Source organism: Camponotus vicinus, unplaced genomic scaffold, assembly GCF_025532165.1.
Source record: "Camponotus vicinus isolate PSW18456_S1 unplaced genomic scaffold, iyCamVici1.0 SCAF_1, whole genome shotgun sequence".
Taxonomy (NCBI): Eukaryota; Metazoa; Arthropoda; class Insecta; order Hymenoptera; family Formicidae; genus Camponotus; species Camponotus vicinus.
Genome location: NW_028141945.1, coordinates 11,289,924 through 11,303,644, shown reverse-complemented (window position 1 = coordinate 11,303,644; position 13,721 = coordinate 11,289,924). Strand labels below are relative to the sequence as shown.

The 13,721-nt window shown below is 41.7% G+C and overlaps 1 protein-coding gene across 5 annotated transcripts in view; it reads right to left on the bottom strand.

Annotated features, from left to right (window-relative positions):
* The window catches only part of Eip93f (Ecdysone-induced protein 93F), a 150,626-nt gene that overhangs the window by 68,286 nt on the left and 68,619 nt on the right, over positions 1-13,721 (bottom strand). The window lies entirely within an intron of this gene.

Below are 13,721 nucleotides of genomic sequence, written 5' to 3'. Positions count from 1 at the left end.
ACCGGCCCCAACGGGAAGGCTACTGCTGCTGCTGCTCGAAATGAAACATTGCCGGTAAGAAGAGCGTCAGGACCGGCGGTGTAGGTAGTAGTAGATGAGTGGTAGGGACGGCCTGCACTCTCTCGCGGTGAGGCGACACGAGCAGAGAAGTAGAGGAGGAAGAGAATGAGGAAGGGGAGTACGCGGAAGGGTGGTTATAGGGGCGGATTCGCGCGTTCTACGTCCGCGAGGGGGCAGGTTGGCTGCGAGACGCGACCAGGGGGGGAGGGAAGGAGGGGTGAGAGAGCGCACCACGAAGGGAGAAAGAGAGAGAGAGAAATCGGGCGGGAGCCGAAAGAAGGAGAGAGACGGGCAAGGAGAAAGAAGGAAGAGTGCGCCTAATATGCAACAAGAGAAAAAGAATTGGCGATCAATAGGTAGTAGCTGGTAAGCGTCCTTTCATCCGCCCCCGCGGACACCTCGTCCTTCGCCCTGTCCTCCTCTCTCGCGGCCCACCTCCTCCTCTCTCGCTCTCTCGCCTCCTTTCGTCTCGGCGGTCTCCATCCTTGCGCCATCGCCCCTCTTAACCCACCGTTGCCGGCCACCTTCAACCCCCCCTTTCTTCCCCCATTCTCGATTCTCTCTTGAGTTCATCGCGAAACTCCGCCACTCCATCGCCTTCGTTGCCGAGACATCCGCCCTAGCGCGCGCCTAAGTTTGTCTCGGTTCTCAAAGACCAAACATCACCTAATTAGCTGGTTATTTCTTTCCTTCTGTCCCGACACCCTCGTTGATTTTATTAAACTGGCGTTACTTTTCGAATGCTCGAGGAGATCAAGAAATGTCCGCGTCTCTCGAAATATCGCTTGTGGAAATACAAGGGAATATAATAGATTATCGATCGTCCCCGACACGCAGATAAAAATTAATCTCAAGTTATTTCAGCTAATGTTTACGATCCACAGACGCACGTGTGTGTAAATAAACGCGGTTTGTAAATCACCTTTTCTGAAAATTAATCGCCAAAACCGAGTAAGAGAGACAAAGGGCGAATTAAGATTTCAAGGATGGTTTAAAGTCGCCCGATGTCCTATGACTTTGTTAATTAATAAGAAAATACGCACCACGCTCTGAAAGATTAACGAGATAAAACGACAAAGATGCCATCGTGAAGGGGCACTTATTCCCTCCGGTCGGTTTGTCCGCGTTTCTAGCGGTCAGTTGACCCAAAGCGAAATTATACTCTACGTCGCGCACAATAATGAGAAACAAGTACGAGGACACGTTCACCCACGACGACGGTCACGTGACGAGATACGAATGTGTACGCCTCCTCTTTCTTTCGCATAGGTGCAATTTACTTATACCGAAGATCGCGGAAAGAGCGTGTGTCGGTTGGTATATATATATATACACACACACACACATGCACACGCTCCGCGGCTGTCCGGAAGAAGAATGTTGCATATTTTATGTTCGGCCGTGCGTCCCCGAACCCTTTTCCTCGCCCCCGTCGCCGTAAATTCACCAACTGTGCGTATCTGACTTTGATTCGATCGCGTTTTCGGGAAAAGGACTTGTACAACTCGATCGTCGCGATTTTATCTCGAGATGAAAACTGTGTGTTCCATGAAACAATTATATCGCACATATTCTCTTCCAGAATACGATTGATACGATTCATGAGAAATTTGTGTAGCTTTTTGACTTTTTTGGAAAATACCAAAAATAAAAATTTGACGTTCAATATTGACATTTCTCGAGATAAAATTCAAAACAGTTTTGCATGCATATTTAAGGTCAGATCGCGATTATCTCGTTCGATATTGTTGGTCTATGGACAATCGAACCTGACCAATGGGACACTCGTATCGCGCGCGTTTAGGAAAGCAGAAGACACACTTATGCATGCCTTCAATTTTCATAGATGTTCCGCGAGACGCAACGAGATCCGGCGATGATCATAGTGATCCAAGTCGCGGCCAGCGCTGCTCCTTAAAAGCATTCGATCCCCGCGATTGATATTCCGCTCGCGTGTGCCCGCGTCTCCTCGTGGTTCGCAGTCCGGGTTAACTCGCAGCGATACCGCTGACGGTATAAGATCGATTCGATGCTCGTACCTAGGTAAGCCTATGCGAGCGATATCGATGAAACGCGCCGGGCTTTCGAGGCTTGTACACACACAGCCCCGCATTCGCCGCATGCATGTGCGAATGTATACCGGGTGCTCTCGAGCTCTCCCCCGCTCTCCGCTCGACGACGTCATTCGGTCTCGGCTGATGAGGCTGCGACTCTAAGAGCTCTCGCTACCTTGGCAATTAGTCGGTACCCGCCACATACGACCATAAGCGCGAACACGCGACAGCGACAACCTTTTTGTCAATTGGATCCATCATAGATCTAACCTATATATCTCGCTATCCGTCCGCATTACGCTTTCGTCACGAGGTATATAGGAATGAATACTCCCGACGACGTCATTGAACCCTTCCGAAACGACCGGAATTATTTTCATCTCGGAATTAGGTATCATTACCTCCTCCCACGATCGGTTGGGTAATTTGAGGGGAGGTTTTCATGACTTAGATATCATATGTTAGAGTTGAATTAAAGTTGCATGAGATATCAAGATTCTTGATATTGTCTTGTTTCACCTCGAAATTCGAGACAAGATTTTTAATTATCAAGATTAAAATTGTCAAGATTATTATTTTAAAAAAAATTAAAATATGTATATTTGCAAATCAGAAAAAAATCACACTATATTATATGAAATTAAAAAGTTTTACTTAATATAAATAAAAACATTTATATTAACAAGTTTAGAATCAATTAATAAACAATATAAAATTTTACAAAATAATTTAGCTATGCAAAACTTTGCGTGTAACACATTTATGCGATTCTCTGATTATGTATGCGTGAACCGCGTTCTGTTCTGACATTATTGTATGCAATTGTCTTTTTATAAAGCTAACAAAATACATATATAATGTTTTGAAAAGTAAACAAATGACATAAATAGTAATAATTATCTTATATATAAATTATTATATATTATAAAGATTATTTTAAAAATAATAGTTCAGTATATTAAATAAAAATTAATAAAATCATAAACGAGACAATACAAGACGAAACTTTTGCTACAAAGATTCACTCAAAACCAAGACAAGATTTAAAGTTTCGAAAATTCTCAATATCAACATAATATTTTTACGAGAATATTGTCTTGTCTTGAGTCTCATGTAACCTGAGTTGAAAATTCTCTTATAAGAAAAATAAAAGTATCTTTATATTATATTAATATTAATACACTTTATATTATTTTTTATAAAATTTGATATAGACAATTTTATTGTTGTCACTTGATAACAGTTGATATCATTTGGCATAAATAAAAAGACGAATATTATATATATAATATTTCGAGCTATTGATTTAATTTATAAATAATGCATAAAATAGAATTTTTTTTTATACAACATCCAAAAAGTCTTTCAAAAATAATTATCGAAAGCATCTTTCGTTCCATGGCACGCAGCCTTCAATATCCTTGAATGTATTACACTTCGGTCGCTGTATATTTATAGACGCTTCAACTCACGATCAAGCCTGCACCAAGCTGGACGAAGAAGTAGAAAACAAATACACTTGAAAACATCCCATATGATTTAATCGAACAAACTCGCGTACGTTCTTTCACAATTGAACGTTCAACAACAATCAATATTGACAACAAAATTTTAATTACTGTATCCCTGTATACAAGATTCATGTAATTCAACTAATTTTTGTCCTGAAAATTAAGGCGATATATGGATAATATTAATTCACATAGATCAAGAAATAACAAGAAAATTGCCTTGTATAATTTTGAAATTCAAAATTCGCGACGTCAAATTCTTTTTATCCTACAAATACATCTCTCTACAATATATGATCGTTATTGAACTATCGCAAACTTCCCATCCGGTGGAAAATGTTCATCCCTGATACCCGCTCAGTCTCAAAAAGCACTTTATGTAATATCGATTGGAGTGTCGCGCGATGAATATTCGAATTCGAGAAGCCATCGATCCGTTCCGGAAAGGTAACGAAAAACGCCGATATCTTTATGCACACGCGTGTTCGATACACGATCGACGTCATCGCGATGCAAGCTGTTTGTCGTCGATACCTAATGCCTTTGAGAAAGGGACCCCGATGTCGGGGGCGCGCAATTTTGCATGCTCATCCGTCGTGGTATGCGCGACTTAGAATCGCTCGATCACACAGGACGAAATCTAATATTAATCGATCAAGTCTGCGTGTCAACCTTTTCGACTCCCGACTCTCTCAGATGTATGCACTTTCGTCGAAATTGTAATACATACTCGAAATAAAAGTTTCCATGTAAGGCAAGTTTCGAAAATTTCTCCAAATTCGAGTTCTCACAATATTAGTAATTCACACTAATTAAAATGAAATAAAATAAATTAAAATGGGAATATAACTACGAGAATATGCAGCGTGAATTAAAATAATTTGCAATCACGCTAAATCTAATGTCTAATTACATATGATCCGATTCTATTTCATTCGAGGAACTCTGTTAAAACGTATAGTTTACTTAAAGTTTGAGTAGGTGAAAATTAAACGCAGTCGTTATTTAATTATCGAGGGACCTTAGTGTACGAGAGTCCGCGCTACAACGTCCGTTTCGCGAATCGATTTAGCATAGAATGTCACTAACAAAGTGACGTGAGTCATTATGGAATGCCGGTTGCAAAGAACACCGGACAACTTCCACCAAACTACTCGATAATACTCGTACACTTGGCGAACTAACTAGACGAGAGATCCTTTGAGATCTGGCGAAAGATCGAATTTCCGCAAAATAATTGAGCTACACATCAACTTTGTACAGATCTACATGTCTATGATTTTACGTAGCATCGTTTCTTGCTCTACATGTCTCGTTGAAGGAGAAACTAGAAATGCGAGCTAGAATAAAAGATGTACGACTTTGCCTCTTCGAGAATATATAAAGATGCGATATTTATACGTAAATATATATATAAAATTTTGAAAAGATAATAAATAGATAATAAATATATAACAAATATATAACAAATATATAACAAATTTTTTTTAAACATCTAATTTTAGAGAAGTAATATTAAAACGTAAAGGAAATATCGCACGAATAATATATATAAAATATAAAAATAAAATATATCTGAGGTTGCATCTGTTTTTCTATCGCAGTAAAATTATAAATCTTAATAAAATGTTCCCTGCATATCGATTCCTGCACATTGTACGTACATAAATAGAGCCGCAATTCAGCTGTTATCGCAAAGCACTGTTCTTCTCTTATGAAACTATACCGAGTCATCGGAAGTCACCGATAAGAAAACGCAACGCGCACAATCCGCCAGAGTAGAATCCACAAACGCCTGTGCGTTGCACGGGCTGCTGCTATGAATATGTAAATATTATTTCTACGATTCTCGCGAATGCCAGCGAGGAATGCAACGGCGTCTCGAATGTACGCGTATTCTTGCGTAACGCGAACGTGTCGAGACACAACGGCCTTATTTGCGCGCGTAAACACCGAGAGGATCGTTCGTGTTCCTTCAATCTTTACGAGAGTCACGTGTGGAAAAAAAAGGCGGAGAAAAATTTTACAATCCATCTAACGGTACCCAAAATAATTGAACACCGATGTGTCATTCGCTCGATTACCCTCTCGTCTCCGAAGCTCTCGGAGCAGCTTCCGACGAGCGTAAATCGAGCCGAAGGACCCTGGACAATCCTTGCGACACCTTGGCCGGTCGCCTTACTTGCTTGCTCGGCCCCTAATCGATTTTCCCATTACGCGAATCCGGAAAGCACCCCCCGTGTACACGTTCTCCCTTCCAGACTGCATTTCCATTGCGCGACGAACAAACGAACTCTCGATTCCCACCCCCTCACCTCGCCTCCCCCATCTCCCGCTCTTGCCCATGTGTCATCCAGTCGTTCTTGTCGGTCTCGTCTTTGATTCTTTTACTCGCATATATTCGTCAGATTTAAAGATTATTTAATCGCGATATATTTTCGCTCTAAACAATCTTAGTAATTTAGTAGAAGCAACGTTTCATGATATATTTATTTTCTACAAGTATGCGATTAATTTTGGAGAAAATATGACTTAAAAAAATTAAAAGATGTAATCATGTTTTAGTGTCATTTACGATTATAAATTATAGATTTAATAATTATTTAGTAAAAATATTTAGCGTGGATTAAATTAAGCTAATTATGATTGTTTTCGTCAAAATTGTCTAGAGCAACATGCATAAATAAAAATTTATTTCAAAAATAAATAACAGAAGCACAATCAGCGATGGTAGGTTTCAATTAAAAATTTTTTTCCCTCGAACTAAACTCTCTTACAGTGTCAGATGAGATACCCTCCATACCAATGTAACTCAAAAAATTGATGCTAAAATACATCGAGGTACCGTGATTAGCATCTCTATTTCGTATTTAAATTGGTATTGAATTTCGCAAAAGATTGGAGTTTGAAAAAGAACGAGAAAAACGCCGGTGGCGCGGTATCCTCGTGCTCTTCCATGTTCTTATTGACTCGCGAAATTGCTTCCTGCGTTTCTTTCAATTAAGAGCCCTTTGATCGAGGCGCGATACGGCTCGCGGGCATCGAAGACGACGGCCCGACGTTGAAGTTTAATATCCACGGTCAGCAAGTTTCCACGCGGGGTAATCGCGGACTCTCTCCTCCCCCTCCCCCTTCGCTCTCTCTCTCTCTCTTTCTCTCGAGGTGGTTGCAAATTTCGCGGACCCGCGGGAGAGAATTAATTAGCGTCGAGCGCATTTCTCCGCGGCACGTCGATGGAATTAAAATAGTAATCAAGAGTCGCGCCGGGAGGTCTCCACCTTTTGTGCCGTTCGATTCGCAGCCACGTTGCACCATCGCCATCATCGCCCTAGCGTTATGCCAGTCACATGAAAATATTTTTCAGAGACGGAAGGAACCCGTCGATGAGCAAACAAGATAGAGCGGCCAGGAAAGAAGAGAAAGAAAGAGAGAGAGAGAGAGAAAGAAAGAGAGAGGAAGACGATGGCATAACTGTTCCAGGAAGAGCAGTCGGGGGGCGATCGAGGAGCGAGAGAGCGAAGAGAAGTAGGGGAGATCCGTTTGCGCTCCGTTTTTTTCCCCGCTGGGGGTGGCGATGGGCGCGAAGCAAGGGTGCGTTGGATTCGGTTACTTGGTCTCACCCCTTGGACCACCACTACCGCCGCCTCTAGCAACGGCGGCGGCGGCGGTGGCGGCGGCAGCAGCCGTAACACTCCATCCCCCATCTCCGCTCCTGGCAGCAACCTCTTTCTCTTCCCTCCGTCTTTCTCCCGCCGCCGCCTCGCCGTCGCTCTCCCTTTGCTCGCTCCCTCTCTCGCTCACTCTCCCTTTCTGCCGTCTCTTTCTCCCTGCCGCACGCCTCAGCGCGGTGCTTCTCGTTTTTTTAACGAAGGATCCGCTCAATACCTCGGCTGTCATAACCTCCCGCCAACCTCCCAGGGTGGCCCGCCTGCCACAGCAAACCCACCCTCTCATCCAACCTCCGCCTCGCGCCTCCACGGGGCCCACGAACCGACGAGCCACCACCTAGCACGCCCGCTCACCTCCTCCTCTTTCCTCTCATCCTCGCTCGTCCTCTCATTCCTCTTTCCCCCCAGTTTTTAACGTTTCGTTCGACGTTTCCCTCCGGGTGAACGCCGAGTGGGCGCGAGGGTGGCCGAGGGGGATGGAACCGGGGGGAAGTGCATTTCGTCGTTACTTTGTTTTACGTCCTTCCTCTCCTTCTCCGTCCGCGTCTCCCACCGTGCTCCTCCACCTTCGTCTCCCTTAGCGGCGCCACCCCTTTGATATGGTACTCCTGTATGTTTCTCTCTCATCCTTTCGTCGTCTCGCGCTTTTTCCCTTCTTTCATCCGCGCCTCCTCATATTCCCGACGCTAACCTCTGGTCCGAGCTCAGCACACGTACCTGCGTGTCCCTTTCTATCTCCCGTAACCTTTTTTCATATCCTCTACCCTGGATTACATTCGAAAATGTCACTCTAAAATGTATCTAGTCGCTTTAAATTAATCGTATATCCACTTTGAAATGTGAGAGATACATTTTATTAATAACAAAGATTTTGAATTTTTGAGTTTTTTTATTTACAATGGCAATATATCAACTTCAACCTTTTTTTCTAGACTCTGCACTAAATATATTTCAGTATCGATACATGAAATGCGATATGACTAGAACATGTCAGTAAACTAAGATTCAGTCTAGTGTCTACTCTCGAATAGATTCCTCTGATTTTTCCCCCGCATTAACATTTATAAGTCCATCTCTATTTGATGCAATACTTCGAGAAGAAAAAGATTACGATTATCAAGCGAAATGCTGAGCGAGAGGGTGAGGCCGGTCGGCTTTGGTGAACCCTAGCACCATTAGCAGAGCTCACTTACCCCTTTTAGCCTTTGTTACGCAAGGGAAACGCGGAGAGCTTCGCGAAACGAGCGATATTATGCGGATTAGTTGAACCTCTCAATGGCCGACACGAGGTGTTTTACCCTCCTGTTGCTATTTATTTGCACTTACTGCATACCATCTAAGTGAGGCTCTATGTAAGTTACGTACAAAGGATTGTACATATATACTGGTCGATCGATAACAGACAATCTATGTGCCACTTCATTTAAACTTATTCTGAGCTTGTGTTTATAAAGTAGTTACATTCATAATTATTTTATGATGCATGATGATTATTGTTTTTAATTAACTATATTACGAAGATTGTAACTTTTTTTTGTAAATTTTTCGTGTGCGTAAATTGTGAAAAAATATATAAATTCGATTTTTACTTCGATCATTATTTATTTTCTTTCGCGAACAAAATGGAAAGCTTTTCTTACGAACGGCAATTCTCGACTGCTCTTGCGTTGGTTTTTCTTATCAATATTTTCAGTTGCAAATCTACATCGTTGCCGCACTTAAAGCTTTTCGGATCGATTTCCCTCGTTCTAACTTCGACCTAGACTTTGATAAGTAAAAATTACAAAATGTAATTTCATGCTTGTCGTTCAATTTCTTTTTTCAATTATATAAACTCGTAAATTATACGTAATTTCAGGCTGCAATTACCGGACATCTAAATTGATAACACGTCTCTCTCTCTCTCTCTCTCTCTCTCTCTCTCTATATATATATATATATATATATATATATATATATATATATATATGTGTGTGTGTGGATTATAGAGTTATCTTCTGTAACATGGACGTAGAAGAAAAACTTATTTAGCTAGAGTTAACCACGTTGTTGCAACCACGCTGGTCGTTAATATTGCAAATACAACAAGGACGCTGTTGCATCACCGGAATAAATATCGTGGCACTAAAGTTGCGCGCACGGTACACTTGCAATATTGCTGTGATGCGCAGCTTCGCGAGAAAATCTCAAAGGATTTCTAAGAGGCACGAGAGCAGCGAGTATTTACAAAGGCATTCTATAGCCGGGACCCGGGGTCACTGGTGCAACTTGTTGCCAAAGGCAGAACCGTCGTAGCATCGCCGATAAGAATCGCATCCGGAACGATATCGAAAGAGGACCAATTGAACCAAGATCCCGAGGTTCGGAATCGATTTTCCACGACGAGAGATACATTCTGCTCCGAGCAGCGATCGCGACAGGCGCTAGATAAGGTCTTCACGATGGCGATTGCCATTTCGCAAACTGTCTTGCTCAGACGTTTTTTTTCTCGCTCCAAGTTGAATTAGTAGTAGAAAGCGTTATAAAATTCGTAATCCTTTCAAGAAACATAATCTATTAGATTAAAGATGAATAAGTGAATCGGGATAAACTATCTCGCATATAAGATATCCCGAGGTTTTGATCTTCCACCATTTTATTGCAGGGGCAAGCGCTAGATGAGGTCTTTACGATGGCAACTCTCATTTCGCAAACTGTTTTGCTCACAGTTTTTTTTTAAATCCGATTAGTAGTAAAAAATGTTGCAAAATTCGCAAACCTTTTTCTCTTAAAAAAAAACACAATTTATTAGATTAAAGATAAATAAGTGAATCCGAATAAATTATCTCGTAAGGAAAATATAGGTATCTCGAAATTTAAATTTTAATCTCTCTACATCTATATAAAATACGCGTATAATATTTTTTCACGTTTATAAGCTTTACAGCGATGCGTGACTATCTTCTTTAAGAAAATGTAACGTCGTACGCGATGTCTATGGAGTTTCTCAACACGATGCGTAGCGCACGTAGCGTATCGTTCACAGAGAAAGAGATCCCGGGTCAGTGGCAGGCAGCAGAAGAGAAGGTTATATACTCCCCTCCTCCTCCTGTGTCCTTCCCTCGCTCGCACTTGTCTCTCCTTTCTTACTCTGTTGCTCTCTTAAGTAACTGAGGATCGTCCAGATAGTTCACAGCAATTGACCGACTGTCAGTGTTGTCCCTCTACTTCAATGTCTGTTTCATTTCTCACAGCTTTCCCTGCCAAGCGCATTCGATTCATATCTGTTTGTATCCGTTTACGGTGAGTTTGCGTTTCAATCATTAAATTAGGAATGAATTATCTATACTTCTTTTTTTTGCGGAGCACATAGAATGTTTAGAAGGCTAGAACGCGCGCTGTGTTGAACTTTCTTCGTACAATAATTTCGTGTAATTATATATATTTATACGTGTATACTATATGAAAAGAGATACGATCAATATATAACTTCAATCTCATGTAATTTCACGTTAGCAGTAATCATTGCGTTGCGATCAGTTGTATAAATCACGAAGTAGTCCGGCCAAGTCGAACTGGGAACCTCGGTTGAAAATTATCGATCCAACAGAGTTTTACATCAGGCAATTCCCTTAAAGCGAATTAAAGAAAGAATTAAAACCAAGCCGACCAAAAACCGGGGATGGGTGATTGCTTTAGCCGAGGAACGTCTTGTGGAAAATTGCCGTGGAATATTAGGAAACGATAGCCTTCGCGGATGGTAAAGAGGCTTAAATCCTGTTTCGAAACTCTCGAGAATCCCGCACTCTCTGGAAGCAACTCAACGTGGCACGACTCTCGGCTCGGGAAGCAACAGTTCGTTCCTCGCCCCTCCCTCCTCCTTTCATCCTCGGCTACCATCACCACCCTCTGTCCTCCTTTTGCCACCCTAAACCGCCGCCAATGCACAGAGTTTCCTCCGACCTACTCCCAGGCTCTGATATCCTCCCTTTCTCTCTCTCTCTTTCACCCTCTGTTACTCACTCCCTCTTATATACCCTTGCACGACTATACTTTGGGTGTCGAGTAAATTTAGGCTCCTACTTTCTGTCCCTTTCAGCCCATCCGACGAGCTCCCTCTTCTCCTCTATCGTCTTTCTTGCAAACTACTAACTCTAGGTCGACTCTTACAGGAATACCGTCGCGTCGCGACATTAAAAGAGATACCCTAACACTTCAGACGCCACTTTCTACCCCGCATGTGACGCGCACAATGCGAGATTCAGTCTCATGTGAAAGCATGCGATCATGTGAATTCTACTCTAGCCATGTCTGGCACATCTGTTATACTTTTTTTCGGGGGATGTGTAAGACCTGTAACATCAACATCGTAACGAAAATTCTTTTCAGTGATACAAGTTGATAACAAAGATTTATATCCTTCTTAACAACAACTGTAAATTTTAAAATATTTATAATAAATCAGACATTTAAAAAAAATTATAGACATAAATATGAGAAATCACCTTTGTTCTTGTACGATTAAATTTTATAAATCATTTCTTATTTAAAAAAAATTTTTTTATTTTTGACCAATGTCCCCTACACTGATAAAAAAATAGTTATCAAAAATATATAGTTATTATATTATTAAATATATATTATTATTAAATATATATTATTATTAAATATATATTATTATTAAATATATATAGCGGCGACTATATTTAAAATTATTATTACTACGCATAAGGTTATTATTACCAACATTATAGTAGTAATAACTATAAAAATAGAAATGTCAACTATAATTTTTTTTTTACTACGCAATTATAGTTGGCCCCTTTTTTCAGTGTATATATGCAAATTCAATTCGTGATAAAGTTGCAGTATTTTTTTCTCGCAAGGAAAAAAGAATAAATAAACTCGGGAGGGGATTTGCAGAAGTGAAACGCTTTAAAACTATTATAGAAGAATACACCGCCGTCAGCGTTGTAGATATTTATTCCAAGTTTATTAGTTTTTCTACGGAAGGCTTGCTTCCTAAATAGATTTAAAAGAAAATTGTTGCAGCGGTATTGGTATTATTATTGATATGTTGTAAACAAGCTTGGAGAGGAAGCGGAAGATAACGTTCACGAGATGATGTGGAATATGCGCGGCGCGGGCGCGGGGCACGGGTCGTTAAAATTCAATCGATACTTTTATGACAATTTAATGGCGATCTACGCTCGGGCTTGTTTTCAGAGTAAAAAGCGAAATCAGCGATAAATTAATGCGCAACGATTTTAACGCGATATCCCCCGTATAACGCCGGACGGTCCAGCGTTACGGATATGGAAAATTGCGGATAAATTTACCAATACATACAAACTCGTGGATATTGGCAAATTTTTGATTGACGAGTCTAATAGTACAAATTAAATATCGAGGTGCGCTCGTAGGTACATTTTTTTTATTCAACGATACGCGTTACGTAACGTTAATCGTCCATTGTTTTCGTGTAGGAAAGGCTCGCGAGCAGATATCGGCTCTTGTAATTATTGATAATTATCCCGCATATCAGTTATACGAGGTACGATCGAAATCGCACTTCAGGAAGGAAGCGGAGGACTCGCCGAAACGATCGGCCCGATACTGGATTCCACTTATCCACGATTAAAGCGTCGATACTTTCCTGATAAATCGCCGCATTCGATCATAGATGGAATCCTCGAGAGCCAAGTAAGTCGCCGCTAATGACAAGCAGCCACCAGCAGCCAGGATTTTATTTAAATCCCGCCGTAAAAAAATGTACGACACGCCCTCGAACCGCTAATGGATTAAAAGTTCTCGCCACGGCGATATAATTGTTTCAATTTCCGAGTCAATCGCAAAGCGCGCGATGACCGCGATGACGCGATAACAAGGGTTGCGATGGGGGGAAGGGGTGGGACAAGGGAAGCGAATTATTTGTTGGAGCGCGAATATAAAAGCATCGCGAAATGCATCGTACAAGTCGCGCGGCCAATGTGGACATTGGTTAGGCGTTGGTTGCTCTCGTAACAGAGAGAGAGAGAGAGAGAGAGAGAGAGAGAGAGAGAGAGAACGAGGGTGAGAGATGGAAGAGGGATGGAAGAGGGACGATGAAAACGCTGTGAAACAAAATGTTTGGGCGCAATTTCCAGCCGCGGTACCGAGTTGCGAAATGCAATAAAAATCGCTTCGTTTCACCCGCACGCTCGCTTGCTCGCTCGCCGCCGCGATCCGAGAGAATTTGAAAACGAGTCCAGAGAACCGCACACGCGTCGCGCTGGTGCAAAAAATGCGCGCGCGCGCGCGCCGCGGGATAATGCACATCGGATGAAATTAATTATGATTTGACGAGAGAGAGGGAGAGAGAAAAAAAAGCACACCGGCAACTCGGACTCGCGTCAATGAGATTTTTATTAAGCTATCGTATCGCGCTATTTGCGCGTTTTAGTAGCTTT